Source organism: Heterodontus francisci, chromosome 18, assembly GCF_036365525.1.
Source record: "Heterodontus francisci isolate sHetFra1 chromosome 18, sHetFra1.hap1, whole genome shotgun sequence".
Taxonomy (NCBI): Eukaryota; Metazoa; Chordata; class Chondrichthyes; order Heterodontiformes; family Heterodontidae; genus Heterodontus; species Heterodontus francisci.
In genome coordinates, this window is record NC_090388.1 from 20,506,140 (window position 1) to 20,518,588 (window position 12,449).

General features: G+C 44.1%; 1 protein-coding gene across 2 annotated transcripts in view; it reads left to right on the forward strand.

Annotated features, from left to right (window-relative positions):
* Nucleotides 1-7,552: 7,552 nt before the first annotated feature.
* Nucleotides 7,553-12,449, forward strand: part of LOC137379486 (sodium-coupled neutral amino acid symporter 1-like) — a 46,309-nt gene continuing 41,412 nt past the window's right edge. For both annotated transcript variants that reach the window (XM_068050380.1, XM_068050381.1), the window contains exon 1: nucleotides 7,553-7,801. The gene's annotated coding sequence lies outside the window, so the exon portion shown is untranslated. The remainder of the gene's footprint in view (nucleotides 7,802-12,449) is intronic.

A 12,449-nucleotide genomic window follows, 5' to 3' on the forward strand; every position in this document is an offset into this window, starting at 1 on the left:
ACCCTGTTGGGAGTTTTCTATAGACCTCCGAATAGTTCCAGAGATGTAGAGGAAAGGATAGCGAAGATGATTCTCGACAGGAGCGAGAGTAACAGGGTAGTTGTTATGGGGGACTTTAACTTTCCAAATATTGACTGGAAATACTATAGTTCGAGTACTTTAGATGGGTCAGTTTTTGTCCAGTGTGTGCAGGAGGGTTTTCTGACACAGTATGTAGACAGGCCAACCAGGGGCGATGCCACATTGGATTTGGTACTGGGTAATGAACCCGGCCAAGTGTTAGATTTAGATGTAGGTGAGCACTTTGGTGATAGTGATCACAATTCGGTTAGGTTTACCTTAGCGATGGGCAGGGACAGGTATATACCACAGGGCAAGACTTATAGCTGGGGGAAAGGAAATTATGATGCGATTAGGCAAGATTTAGGATGCGTAGGATGGGGAAGGAAACTGCAAGGGATGGGCACAATCGAAATGTGGAGCTTATTCAAGGAGCAGCTACTGCGTGTCCTTGATAAGTATGTACCTGTCAGGCAGGGAGGAAGTTGTCGAGCGAGGGAGCCGTGGTTTACTAAAGAAGTTGAAGCGCTTGTCAAGAGGAAGAAGGCTTATGTTAGGATGAGATGTGAAGGCTCAGTTAGGGCGCTTGAGAGTTACAAGCTAGCCAGGAAGGATCTAAAGGGAGAGCTAAGAAGAGCAAGGAGAGGACACGAGAAGTCATTGGCGGATAGGATCAGGGAAAACCCTAAGGCTTTCTATAGGTATATCAGGAATAAAAGAATGACTAGAGTTAGATTAGGGCCAATCAAGGATAGTAGTGGGAAGTTGTGTGTGGAATCAGAGGAGATAGGGGAAGCGTTAAATGAATATTTTTCGTCAGTATTTACAGTAGAGAAAGAAAATGTTGTCGAGGAGAATACTGCGATTCAGACTACTAGGCTAGATGGGATTGAGGTTCACAAGGAGGAGGTGTTATCAATTTTGGAAAGTGTGAAAATAGATAAGTCCCCTGGGCCAGATGGGATTTATCCTAGGATTCTCTGGGAAGCCAGGGAGGAGATTGCAGAGCCTTTGTCCTTGATCTTTATGTCATCATTGTCGACAGGAATAGTGCCGGAAGACTGGAGGATAGCAAATGTTGTCCCCTTGTTCAAGAAGGGGAGTAGAGACAGCCCTGGTAATTATAGACCTGTGAGCCTTACTTCGGTTGTGGGTAAAATGTTGGAAAAGGTTATAAGAGATTGGATTTATAATCATCTTGAAAAGAATAAGTTCATTAGCGATAGTCAGCACGGTTTTGTGAAGGGTAGGTCGTGCCTTACAAACCTTATTGAGTTTTTCGAGAAGGTGACCAAACAGGTGGATGAGGGTAAAGCAGTCGATGTGGTGTATATGGATTTCAGTAAGGCGTTTGATAAGGTTCCCCACGGTAGGCTATTGCAGAAAATACGGAAGTATGGGGTTGAAGGTGATTTAGAGCTTTGGATCAGAAATTGGCTAGCTGAAAGAAGACAGAGGGTGGTGGTTGATGGCAAATGTTCATCCTGGAGTTTAGTTACTAGTGGTGTACCGCAAGGATCTGTTTTGGGGCCACTGCTGTTTGTCATTTTTATAAATGACCTGGATGAGGGTGTAGAAGGGTGGGTTAGTAAATTTGCGGATGACACGAAGGTCGGTGGAGTTGTGGATAGTGCCGAAGGATGTTGTAGGGTACAGAGGGACATAGATAGGCTGCAGAGCTGGGCTGAGAGATGGCAAATGGAGTTTAATGTGGAAAAGTGTGAGGTGATTCACTTTGGAAGGAGTAACAGGAATGCAGAGTACTGGGCTAATGGGAAGATTCTTGGTAGTGTAGATGAGCAGAGAGATCTTGGTGTCCAGGTACATAAATCCCTGAAAGTTGCTACCCAGGTTAATAGGGCTGTTAAGAAGGCATATGATGTGTTAGCTTTTATTAGTAGGGGGATCGAGTTTCGGAGCCACGAGGTCATGCTGCAGCTGTACAAAACTCTGGTGAGGCCGCACCTGGAGTATTGCGTGCAGTTCTGGTCACCGCATTATAGGAAGGATGTGGAAGCTTTGGAAAGGGTGCAGAGGAGATTTACTAGGATGTTGCCTGGTATGGAGGGAAGGTCTTACGAGGAAAGGCTGAGGGACTTGAGGTTGTTTTCGTTGGAGAGGAGGAGGAGAGGTGACTTAATAGAGACATATACGATAATCAGAGGGTTAGATAGGGTGGATAGTGAGAGTCTTTTTCCTCGGATGGTGATGGCAAACACGAGGGGACATAGCTTTAAGTTGAGGGGTGATAGATATAGGACAGATGTTAGAGGTAGTTTCTTTACTCAGAGAGTAGAAGGGGCGTGGAACGCCCTGCCTGCAACAGTAGTAGACTCGCCAACTTTAAGGGCATTTAAGTGGTCATTGGATAGACATATGGATGAAAATGGAATAGTGTAGGTCCGATGGTTTCACAGGTCGGCGCAACATCGAGGGCCGAAGGGCCTGTACTGCGCTGTAATGTTCTGGAAAAAAAAATCAGGAACCTTGGGGACATGACCATCTCAGTGAACTAGACAGAACACCTGACAGGCTGTATATTGCAACTTGTGCCAACATCCTATTCTGATAGAACCCTGTATACATTTCTCAGTTGCTCCACTTGAAGACAAGGGAGTAGAAATTTGTCTCAGGCAGCGGCGCAATATGAATGGTATTGCATCAGCTGCCTGTTATTTGTAATACCTGATGTTTAATTCCATTGACCGCATTGAACTTGCAGGTTAGTTGCTGGTTGATTTCTTTTGACTGTTGCCATAATTCTACACGCCTTTGGTGCTTCCCATGGTTGTTTCAAGTTGCAAAAGTCTACAGAGAGTGGTGTGGCTGGTGCTGAATGGCATTTTGATCACTTCAAGGCTTTTGCACAGTTGCTCCCTGATGTGGGTGACATAGTAGGGCTTCCTCTTGGTATTGAGCATGGCTGAGCAGAATGAACAGAGGACAAGCAGAGCAGGATAATCTGCTCGAAAAGAATGGAGGAGGAGGGAAAGAAGGGCTCTCAGCAGGATCCCATATCTGCAAAGGGTCTTTAGGGAGCAGGTCCATTGGAAAAAAGATAACAGGAGTGCTTTGATGTCCTGGGAGCTCCTTTGCACATTGGTATCCAGAACCATGATGGCAGTCGTGTGAGTTTCAACTACAGCACTCAGATGTTGGGTGGATGCTGCTGATGCTGCAATGGGAGCTGAGACATCAGCCCTCAGATGCTGTATCATGGTTGTGTCCACAAGTGTGCTAATAGAGTTGGCCACCACTTCATGCTGGAAAGAATTGGCTCCAAGTTATGCGCAAAGCCTTGCCAAGTTGGTGCCAGACTTGTCCATGCTCTTTGACACTGAATGCAGAATTTCTGGCAGCTTCCCAATGCACCAATCATTTTGTTGTGTATGTCCATCAGCTTTCTTCTGCAGCCTGCCCCATCGATATCTTCTTCTGAGTCCTTTAAAGCAGAGCTCACGTGCGAACCTGCCCTCCGGTGAGCTGACATCTGCACTTTCCTTGCCCCCTGCCCTGACTGCAGTACACGTGTCCAGTGGCTCACCACATGTAGCTCCCACCACTATGCTATCCTCTATGATACATACAGTCTCAGTATCTGAGCTGGCGGCTACGAGTGTGAAATCAAGTGACGGTGCTGTGTCTTCATCATCACTGTTTTTTTGGACTTCCCCCATGACAGACCAGGTTGCAGTTCTTGGTTTTCTGAAAGGCAAAAGGCACAAGGGGGATGTTGTGGTGAGGGGAATGGGGAGAAAGTAAGAGGTGCATGCTTACACAATGTGCAGCTTGCAAGTCAGAAGTGATTGCAAGATGCTGGGGAAGTGGGATGTGAGAAGGATGATTAGGTATGAGAATGCGGTCATCTTCAATGGTTTTCAGCCCTGCCTCTGTACGTGGCCTCAGCAATGGTTATTCTTTTCCTCCAACAGAAAGGAAAATGTGTGAGTGAGTGTCATGGAATCTGTTTGGGTGATGTGGATATCATGGTTGACTAGGTGGCAGTGTGTGCAAGTCATGAAATGTGGGTGTGAGGCTTGCAGCAGTGCAAAGCGTATGAGGTGAAGTGAAGAATATGAATGCCAGGTATGTGTCCTAAAAGATAGAGATGGTGGGTAGGTGAGTGCTGGGGGTGTGGTGAATTGAGGAGTGTCTGAAGCTAGTGATGCAGTTGGTAGAAGATGGCATATGAAGATGGATTCACTGACCTTGACAACTTATGTGAGGTCATTGAACTTCTTGCAACACTCCATCCACGTTCTCGGGGATAGACTACTGACATTGATTTCCGCAGCTATCAGCTCCCTCAGCCTTTTGACTATGTGTCTGGAGGGCCTCCTGACTCCCTGCGGATACAGGATGTCTCCCCTCCTTTCCACCTCCTCCACCAAGACCACCAATGCACCGTTGGAAAACCTTGGAGCACATGTTGGTGCCATTCTTCACTGTTTCCCTTATCAGAATCACTTCTTGCATGACTCCCAGCAGCTGCTCCAGCGACAAAGCCCTTTAAGAGGTGCAGGCTAGCTTTAAGCAGTGCTAGGAAGTTCGGATTTTGAGACCCTCGCTGATGCATACAGCCAGTGCACTGTGTGGTTAGTGCTTTCCGCATGCAGAAATCATGCTAATATGAACATACGAACATACAAACATACGAACATACGAGTTAGGAGCAGGAATAGGCCACTTAGCCCTTTGATCCTGCTCCGCCATTCAACCAGTTCATGGCTGAACTGATTACTCCACATTTCCACCAACCCCCAATAACCTTCCAACCCCCTTGTTTATCAAGAATCTATCTACCTCTGCCTTACAAATATTCAAAGACTCTGCTTCCACCGCCTTTTGAGGAAGAGAATTCCAAATACTCACGACCCTCTGAGAGAAAAAATTTCTCCTCATCTCTGTCTTAAATGGGCGACCCCTTATTTTTAAACAGTGACTCCTAGTTCTAGATTCTCCCTAAAGAGGAAACATCCATTCCACATCCACCCTGTCAAGACCCCTCAGGATCTTATATGTTTCAATCAAGTCACCTCTTACTCTTCTAAATTCTAGCGGATACAAGCCTAGCCTGTCCAATCTTTCCTCATAAGATAGCCCACCCATTCCAGGTATTAGTCTAGTAAACCTTTTCTGTACTGCCTCCAGCACATTTACATCCTTCCTTAAATAAGGAGACCAGTACTGTACACAGTACTCTAAATGTGGTCTCACCAATGCCCTGTATAGCTAAAGCATAACCTCCCTACTTTTGTATTCAATTCCCCTCACGCTAAACGATAACATTCTATTAGCTTTCCTAATTACTTGCTGTACCTGCATACTAACCTTTCGCGATTCATGCACTAGGACACTCAGATCCCTCTGCATCTCAGAGTTCTGCAATCTCTCACCATTTAGATAATATGCTTCTTTTTTATTCTTCTTGCCAAAGTGGACAATTTCCCACTTTCCCACATTATATTCCATTTTCCAGGTCTTTGCCCACTCACTTAACCTATCAATATCCCTTTGTAGCCTCCTTATGTCCTCTTCACAAGTTACTCCCTCACAGCTCCAGTGACCCGGGTTCAATTCCAGGTACTGCCTGTGTGGAGTTTGCAAGTTCTCCCTGTGTCTGCGTGGGTTTCCTCCGGGTGCTCCGGTTTCCTCCCACATGCCAAAAAACTTGCAGGTTGATAGGTAAATTGGCCATTAGAAATTGCCCCTAGTATAGGTAGGTGGTAGGGAAAATATATAGAGGGATAGGTGGGGATGTGATAGGAATATGGGATTAGTGTAGGATTAGTGTAAAACGGGTGGTTGATGGTCGGCACAGACTTGGTGGGCCAAAGGGCCTGTTTCAGTGCTGTATCTCTAAACTCTAAACTCTAAACTCTACCTAATGAGCAGGCAGCATGAAGATGGCATTGCTGCCTGCATTTAAAACAACAGCTGTGAGTTAACCATGCATCACAATAGCCGCACTCAATCTTAGCAGCTATCATTTTAGCCCCTCAGAGTCCATGAATGCACACACAATAGGCTATCTTTCCATGGGGGAATGCCAAAACAAATTTCATTGTTCCCTAATCTTTGCAATTTCTTTGCATTTGACATATTCTAAGTGATTACAGAGGTCCTTCTTCAACTTTATCTTTTAGGCTCTCTTTACTAAACTATGAATATTGGTCACCAGTGCCTAAGAATCCCTGCATCCAATCTTTGAACCGGGTAAATGGCAGGAAGCGCACCAGAGATCATGCTTCCAACATTCTAATTCTCTCACTTTCATGCCACAACATTTGCTTTAAGGTGCCATGCCCAGTGAAGACATACCATATTCCCACTTTTAAGATATAAACTTTATTCAAAGTGGAATCCTTGAAATTGACTTTTCCTTTAAAAAGTGTTGCAAGATGGCCACCGAAGGGTATATGACTTGGTCTATATATTCAAAATGTCTCACTGTCTCAAAAGGACTAAAGGATAAATTCCAAACTAAGAAGTATCATTTACACCCATCCTGAAATCATGAAAAGACATTCCTGAATTGAATGGGTTCTTCTGAAACAAAGAAGGTGTGTGAAGTAGCCTCATCCTAATAAGACTATGCCTATCCAGACATCAATGAATGGCCATGGATTCCACATTCTGATCCATTGTGTGGTCTCACAAGGGGGGAGGGTCATGTGTCAACCAACAAAGCCTCTAACTTCATGGATTTTGGCCTTAAAAGACAACCACCTGGAGAAAGAGGGAGAGATCACAACAACCACACAGAAGGGTAAAAGCAAAATACTGCAGATGCTATAAATCTGAAATAAAAACAACAATTAACCTCACAGTAGCCCAGCTAAAGGCTTTGGAAAGATCTAGCCTAACAAGAACAAGCCCTGATTCTATACTTCAACCTGGTGCAGCAGAGAACTGAAAGTGACCGCCACCTCCAGTCTGAAATCTTAACCACTAGACATTTATAACACCTCAACACATTCGACTACAAACAATCTAGGCCTGCACCTTTAAAAGAGACTGTTCTACTAAGACGACGCAACAGGATTACCACAAACCCAGAATACCTACTACAATTTGAACTCTTACCCTTTACTTTCTATCTTCTCTTGAGAGTGCATGTGAGAGTGAGTGTGTGCATGAGTAGCGTTGTGAACATTTCAGGGAATGCATATTGTTCAATAAATAGTTCATCTTCCGTTTTAAACTTACAAGAAAACCTATCACTGTCTGCTTATTTGGCAATTAAAACACTCAAGGGCTAACTCATCATTTTAAATAAAACATGTTTGAAATCAGTTGGGAGGTGAACAGTGGGAACCATTCACATCCCTTACCACCTGTCCGTGACCACTGCTAGGGCATGGCCTGGAAGCCTGAACCTGCACGCTTGTGTGTGTGTCACTGAATACTTTAATGTGTGTCTCTATTTCCATACATCTGTCACTGAGCTTGTATGTTGTCGCGAGATTTGCTGAGGTAGCAGCATGCGGTGGAATCCACGCTATTTAAAGGACGGAGTGGAGCTTATTGTAGAGCTTCTGAGTACTTTAGATTATCTGTATCCTGTCACGCTTCCGCAGATCAAATCGTCCCGCCAATATTAATATTTCTAAATATATCATTCAGTCGATTTTGGCCCAGCGTGGTTCCAGCAACCAAACATTCTGCAACGTGTTCTTTTGCATCGAAAAGTGACTTGAAGAAAGTGCAGAGACGGTTTTCCCAGTCTTAAAAATAAAAGGTAAAATAACGTTTTTAAAACTTGTTTTGACGCTCTGAGCGCGCTTCAGGGCTATGATGTTTGAACGTAAAAACGGTGCCTTTATTCTATTATATTCCTTATTTTACAGGGAATCTTGTGTTTCTAAAATTGGATCTCAGTGAGGATCAGGGCACGGTGTAATGATAGATTGTATGAGTTTAATTATTGCTTTCACCAGGAAACTGGAATTCGGATTTGGAGAGAAAATTGTAACATTTTAGAAAATATGTAGACAACTCCAAAACTGCGGCTTTTTTACCATATATTATCTTAATGTGTATTGTTATGAAAATATTTAGATAATAATGTAATAAACATGTGTATATATATATATATATATATATATGTATGTATATTTATATCCTGTCCAGAACACACATTTTAAAATGTAAGGAAACTATCTGGTGTAAAAGGCGGGATGTTAAATACTGAGAAACGATTTGGCGTTTCCTGTATTTGGGGCCAACTGCGATTCTGAAACCGCGTTTTCACCATCTTACAGTTGAAGTTTAATATTTATAGAAACATTTGAAAGATATGTGCCAACTTAGACGTTGAACATCACGGTCCCAAGGCAGAGGAATTTATGGTGGGAACTCCGGAATGGGTGGCACCCTCAATTCTCATTGATCGTCACCAGTGGAAATAGTAACGTGTTTCACCGCTATCCATTGCGTATTACTCAGTTTTTTTTTAACCTTAAGCTGTCTTGAGGATTCTTTTAGAGCAACAGTTCAAACTGATCCATCATGTTTAACTTTTAGAAATGGGAATGAACAATTAAATTCGTGGCTGAAAGAATGCAGCAGAGTCTGTACAAGAAGAACATTCACTCTTGTGATGGATTCATCTATCCAAAACTAATTTGCTCTTTTTCCACAGCCTTGTATCTTCCTCTGCTTCAAATATCCATCTTCTCGCCCCTTATGAAATGCAATGGTCTCAATTTCACCACTCCCTGCTCCAAAGAGGTTTACTAGAGTGGTTCTAGGGTTGAGGGACTTTAGTTATATGGATAGATTGGAGAGTCTGGGGCTGTTTTCCTCGGAGCAGACACGTTTAAGAGGAGATTTGATAGAGGTGTTCTAAATCATGAACTGTCTTGATAGAGTAAAAAAGGAGAAACTGTTTCCAGTGGCAGAAGGGTTGGTAACCAGACGACACAGATTTAAGGTGATTGGCAAAACAACCAGGTGTATCACGAGGAAACTTTTTATGCAATGAGTTGTCATCTGGAATGCACTACCTGAAAGGGTGGTGAAAGCAGAATCAATAGTTACTTTCAAAATTGAATTGGATAAACACTTGAAGGGAAAAAAATTGCAGGGCTACATTGAAAGAGCAGAAACGTAGGAGGAATTGGATAACTTTGCCAAAGAGCCAGCATAGGCATGATGGCCTGAGTAACCTCCTTCTGTGTTGTATCATTGTATGATATCAAAACTACATTTCAGCAGCCAGATTATTTTTCTTTTTGCTTTTCATGTCAGGAAATTACACCTCATTTAAAATCTGATCCAGTGTCTTCTTCTCATTTTTACGCCTTGACAGGAGCATAAATATAATTAATTCTTCATCTTTGACTGAAGTATGACTGCAGCATAAATGTTTTGTCAAGTGTTCCCAATCCATGTAGAAGTAGTTGTGGACCTCACATTTCCATATATGTCACAAAATTCAAGTTTTACAATACTTGTTGATTCATGTATGTTGAAATACAGAAGCTCTTGCATCCAAAAAAGATAGCGGAGCGATTTCAGAATAAGACACGGAAACAACCCAATTTTAAAGAAATGCTTATATTGCTACTACAGTTGGAGCTGTCACTAAGGCTGTGTAAGTGCATCTAGCTCCATTGTACTCCATTTGACTCTTGAGATACTGGGACGATTTTCACTCGAGCAGTGGAGATTTAATAAAGAGTTTTCAAATTATGGTTACTTTTTATAGGGTGAATAGGGAAAGAGTATTTTCTTTGGTTGGAGAGGCAATGACAAGGGGTGATGCATTTAACATGATCACTGAGTATGAGGAGAGAGGTGAGGAGAAAATTGTGCAGTGTTGTTCAGAACATGGCACACAGAATGGTGAGGCAGAGATCATTGCATCTTTTAAGGGGAGAGAAATAAACATTTGAAACAGAGGCTATAGAAAGAGACATGATTTGTTGAATGGTCGCTGTCTATGCTGTAAACTCCGAGGTTTTATGCTTAACAGTGGAGCAACTCTCCACGTTATTTCCCACTATAAGCTCCTTCTTCAAAACATAACTCCTCACTGCCCACACAGAAAAAAAATGACTCACACAGTAAGCATTACAGTTTCAGAAAACATCCATACTCCTCAACACAAAACAGTTCTCTGCAATTGGACTTAATAGAATAAACTTGTCATAACTTAACCAAGTGAAAGTTTTGGCTATATCATTATGTATAAAAGTCTTGCATCTAGCTTGCTACCAGTATATCAGTGTATCATGAAATATTACAGTAGCACCCTTTAGTCTAGAAAAACAAGCCAAGGTCACAGTCCTGAAAAGTTAACTCTGTTTCTCTCTCCACGGGTGCTGCCATACCTGCTGAGTATTTCCAGCATTTTCTGTTTTAATTCAGAATTCCGCAGCTGCAGTATTTTGCTTTTGTTTTCCAGTAATTTTCTGCTTGATTTTCTGACCTAGATAACTTTTGTATTCCCCAGGGGCAAAGTTGGAGATTTACAAGCAACTGCAAATGTGCAGAAACTTTCTTCAGTCTCTAAGGGCAAAATTTTAACTTAATGATGCGCTGGGGGTTAGTGGGTTGGGTGCCTGGCAGCATGTGGGGAGCCCAGAAGTAAGTGTAGTTCCTCTGTCAATGGCTTATTATTAGGGGAGGTGGTAATGTCACTGAACTAGTAATCAAGAGGCCCATGCTAATGCCCTGGGTACACCATCATGGCAGTTGATAGAATTTAAATGCAATTAATTAGTAAATTGAGTGAATTAATTGAAAGCTGGTCTCAGTAATGGTGTCATGAACCTATCATCGACTGTCGTAAAAACCCATCTGGTTCACTAATGCCCTTTACGGAAGGAAATCTGCTGTCCTTACCTGGTCTGTCCTACGTGTGACTCCAGACCCTTAGCAATGTGGTTGACTCTGAAAATCTCTCTGAAATGGCCTAGCAAGCCACGCAGCTGTCAGGGGAAATTAGGGATGGGTAACAACTGCAGGCCTTGCCAGCAATGTCTACATCCCATGAAAGAACATTTTAAAAATTTTATGTAGTTACTGCATTTGCATCTGACTTCCAGGTTTCCTGCATGAGCAGGCATGATGATAACCTGTTTGAGTGAATTTCAACTGTGCTATTTAAAGTGACACCAGTTGATGGATTGTGGAGTTAGGGGAAACAAAGGAATTAAGTGTTGTAATGGAGTCCCAATGTGCTAACTCGATGGGCTAGATTTAATGGTGGGTGGTGGGGAGCAGTCCGCCGACCGAAAAGTCAGTGCGCCAGGCCTGGGGATCCAGACCAGATTTTACGGTCCTCAGGCCCTTAATTGGTCTTGGGTAGGGCTTCCACCTCATTGAGGCAGGCAGTCCTGCCTAATGGAGCTGCCGGCCAATCAGCAGGCCTGCAGCTCTTAGTCCCAGCAGCGTCACTGGAAGCGGTGGCCACTGCTGGGACTGCAACCCAGCTTCAGGATGAAGATGACAGACAACACCAGAGAAGAGGCCTCGCTTGGAGCAGTCAGTCAAGCCCCAGCGAGGCAAGGGGTGTTGGTTAGGGTGCGCGGGCGGGGAGGTGTGTTGGGCGTTGGGGTGGTTGGGGCTTCAGGGGCGGCCCTCCGTGGGGCACATGTTGCCTGATCAGGAGGCCCTCCCCCCCAGGCCGCCAGGAGGCCACCTAGTTTGACCAGGCGGCTTTTCTGAGGCCTCAGCTGTTCTCCAGCCAACTGTAAAATTCCCGTGGCAGTGGGCGATGACCCTTAAGTGGCTGTTAATTGGCCACTTTAGGGTCTTGATTGGCCTCGGGCGGGTGGGTAATCTCACTACTAACATCTGCAGAGTAGGAGGTGCTGGAGATCAGAGGTGTCACGGCCTGCATTGAGGGTGATGAGGTGAGGGCCTCCCAACTGCCTGGTGACAGAATTAAATATCATACAGCCACATGGCGTACAGCACTCACTCATGTTGACTTGATGTCAGCAGCCAGTGAAATATGATCATGTGCATAATAATCACTTAAAACATTCTTACCTTGACAGATCTAATTCATGTCTTTAATCTCCCACAGCGCCATCAAGCATCCTGCAGGAGGTGATCCAGGAGGGTGATGACTACTCCTCAGAGGAGGTCACACACTCTGAGGGTTGAATTTTATGGACTCCTTAGGGATGGGAACAGAGGAGGGGAGGGCCCTTAAAATTGCATGGGAAGGCTGAGGGTGGAGTGACTGTCGCCTTCCAGATGCTTTCCAATTTAGTCCAGGGCAGGGAAGGCTAAGGGCGGCCTTCCTAACCAGAGGCCAGTTGAGGCCCTTACTGACCAATTAATGGCCACTTAAGGTCTTCTTCCTGCTGCCGCAGGCATTTTGCCAGCGGGGCGGGCCTCCCCCACATGAGGAGACTGCCCAGAAATTCAAG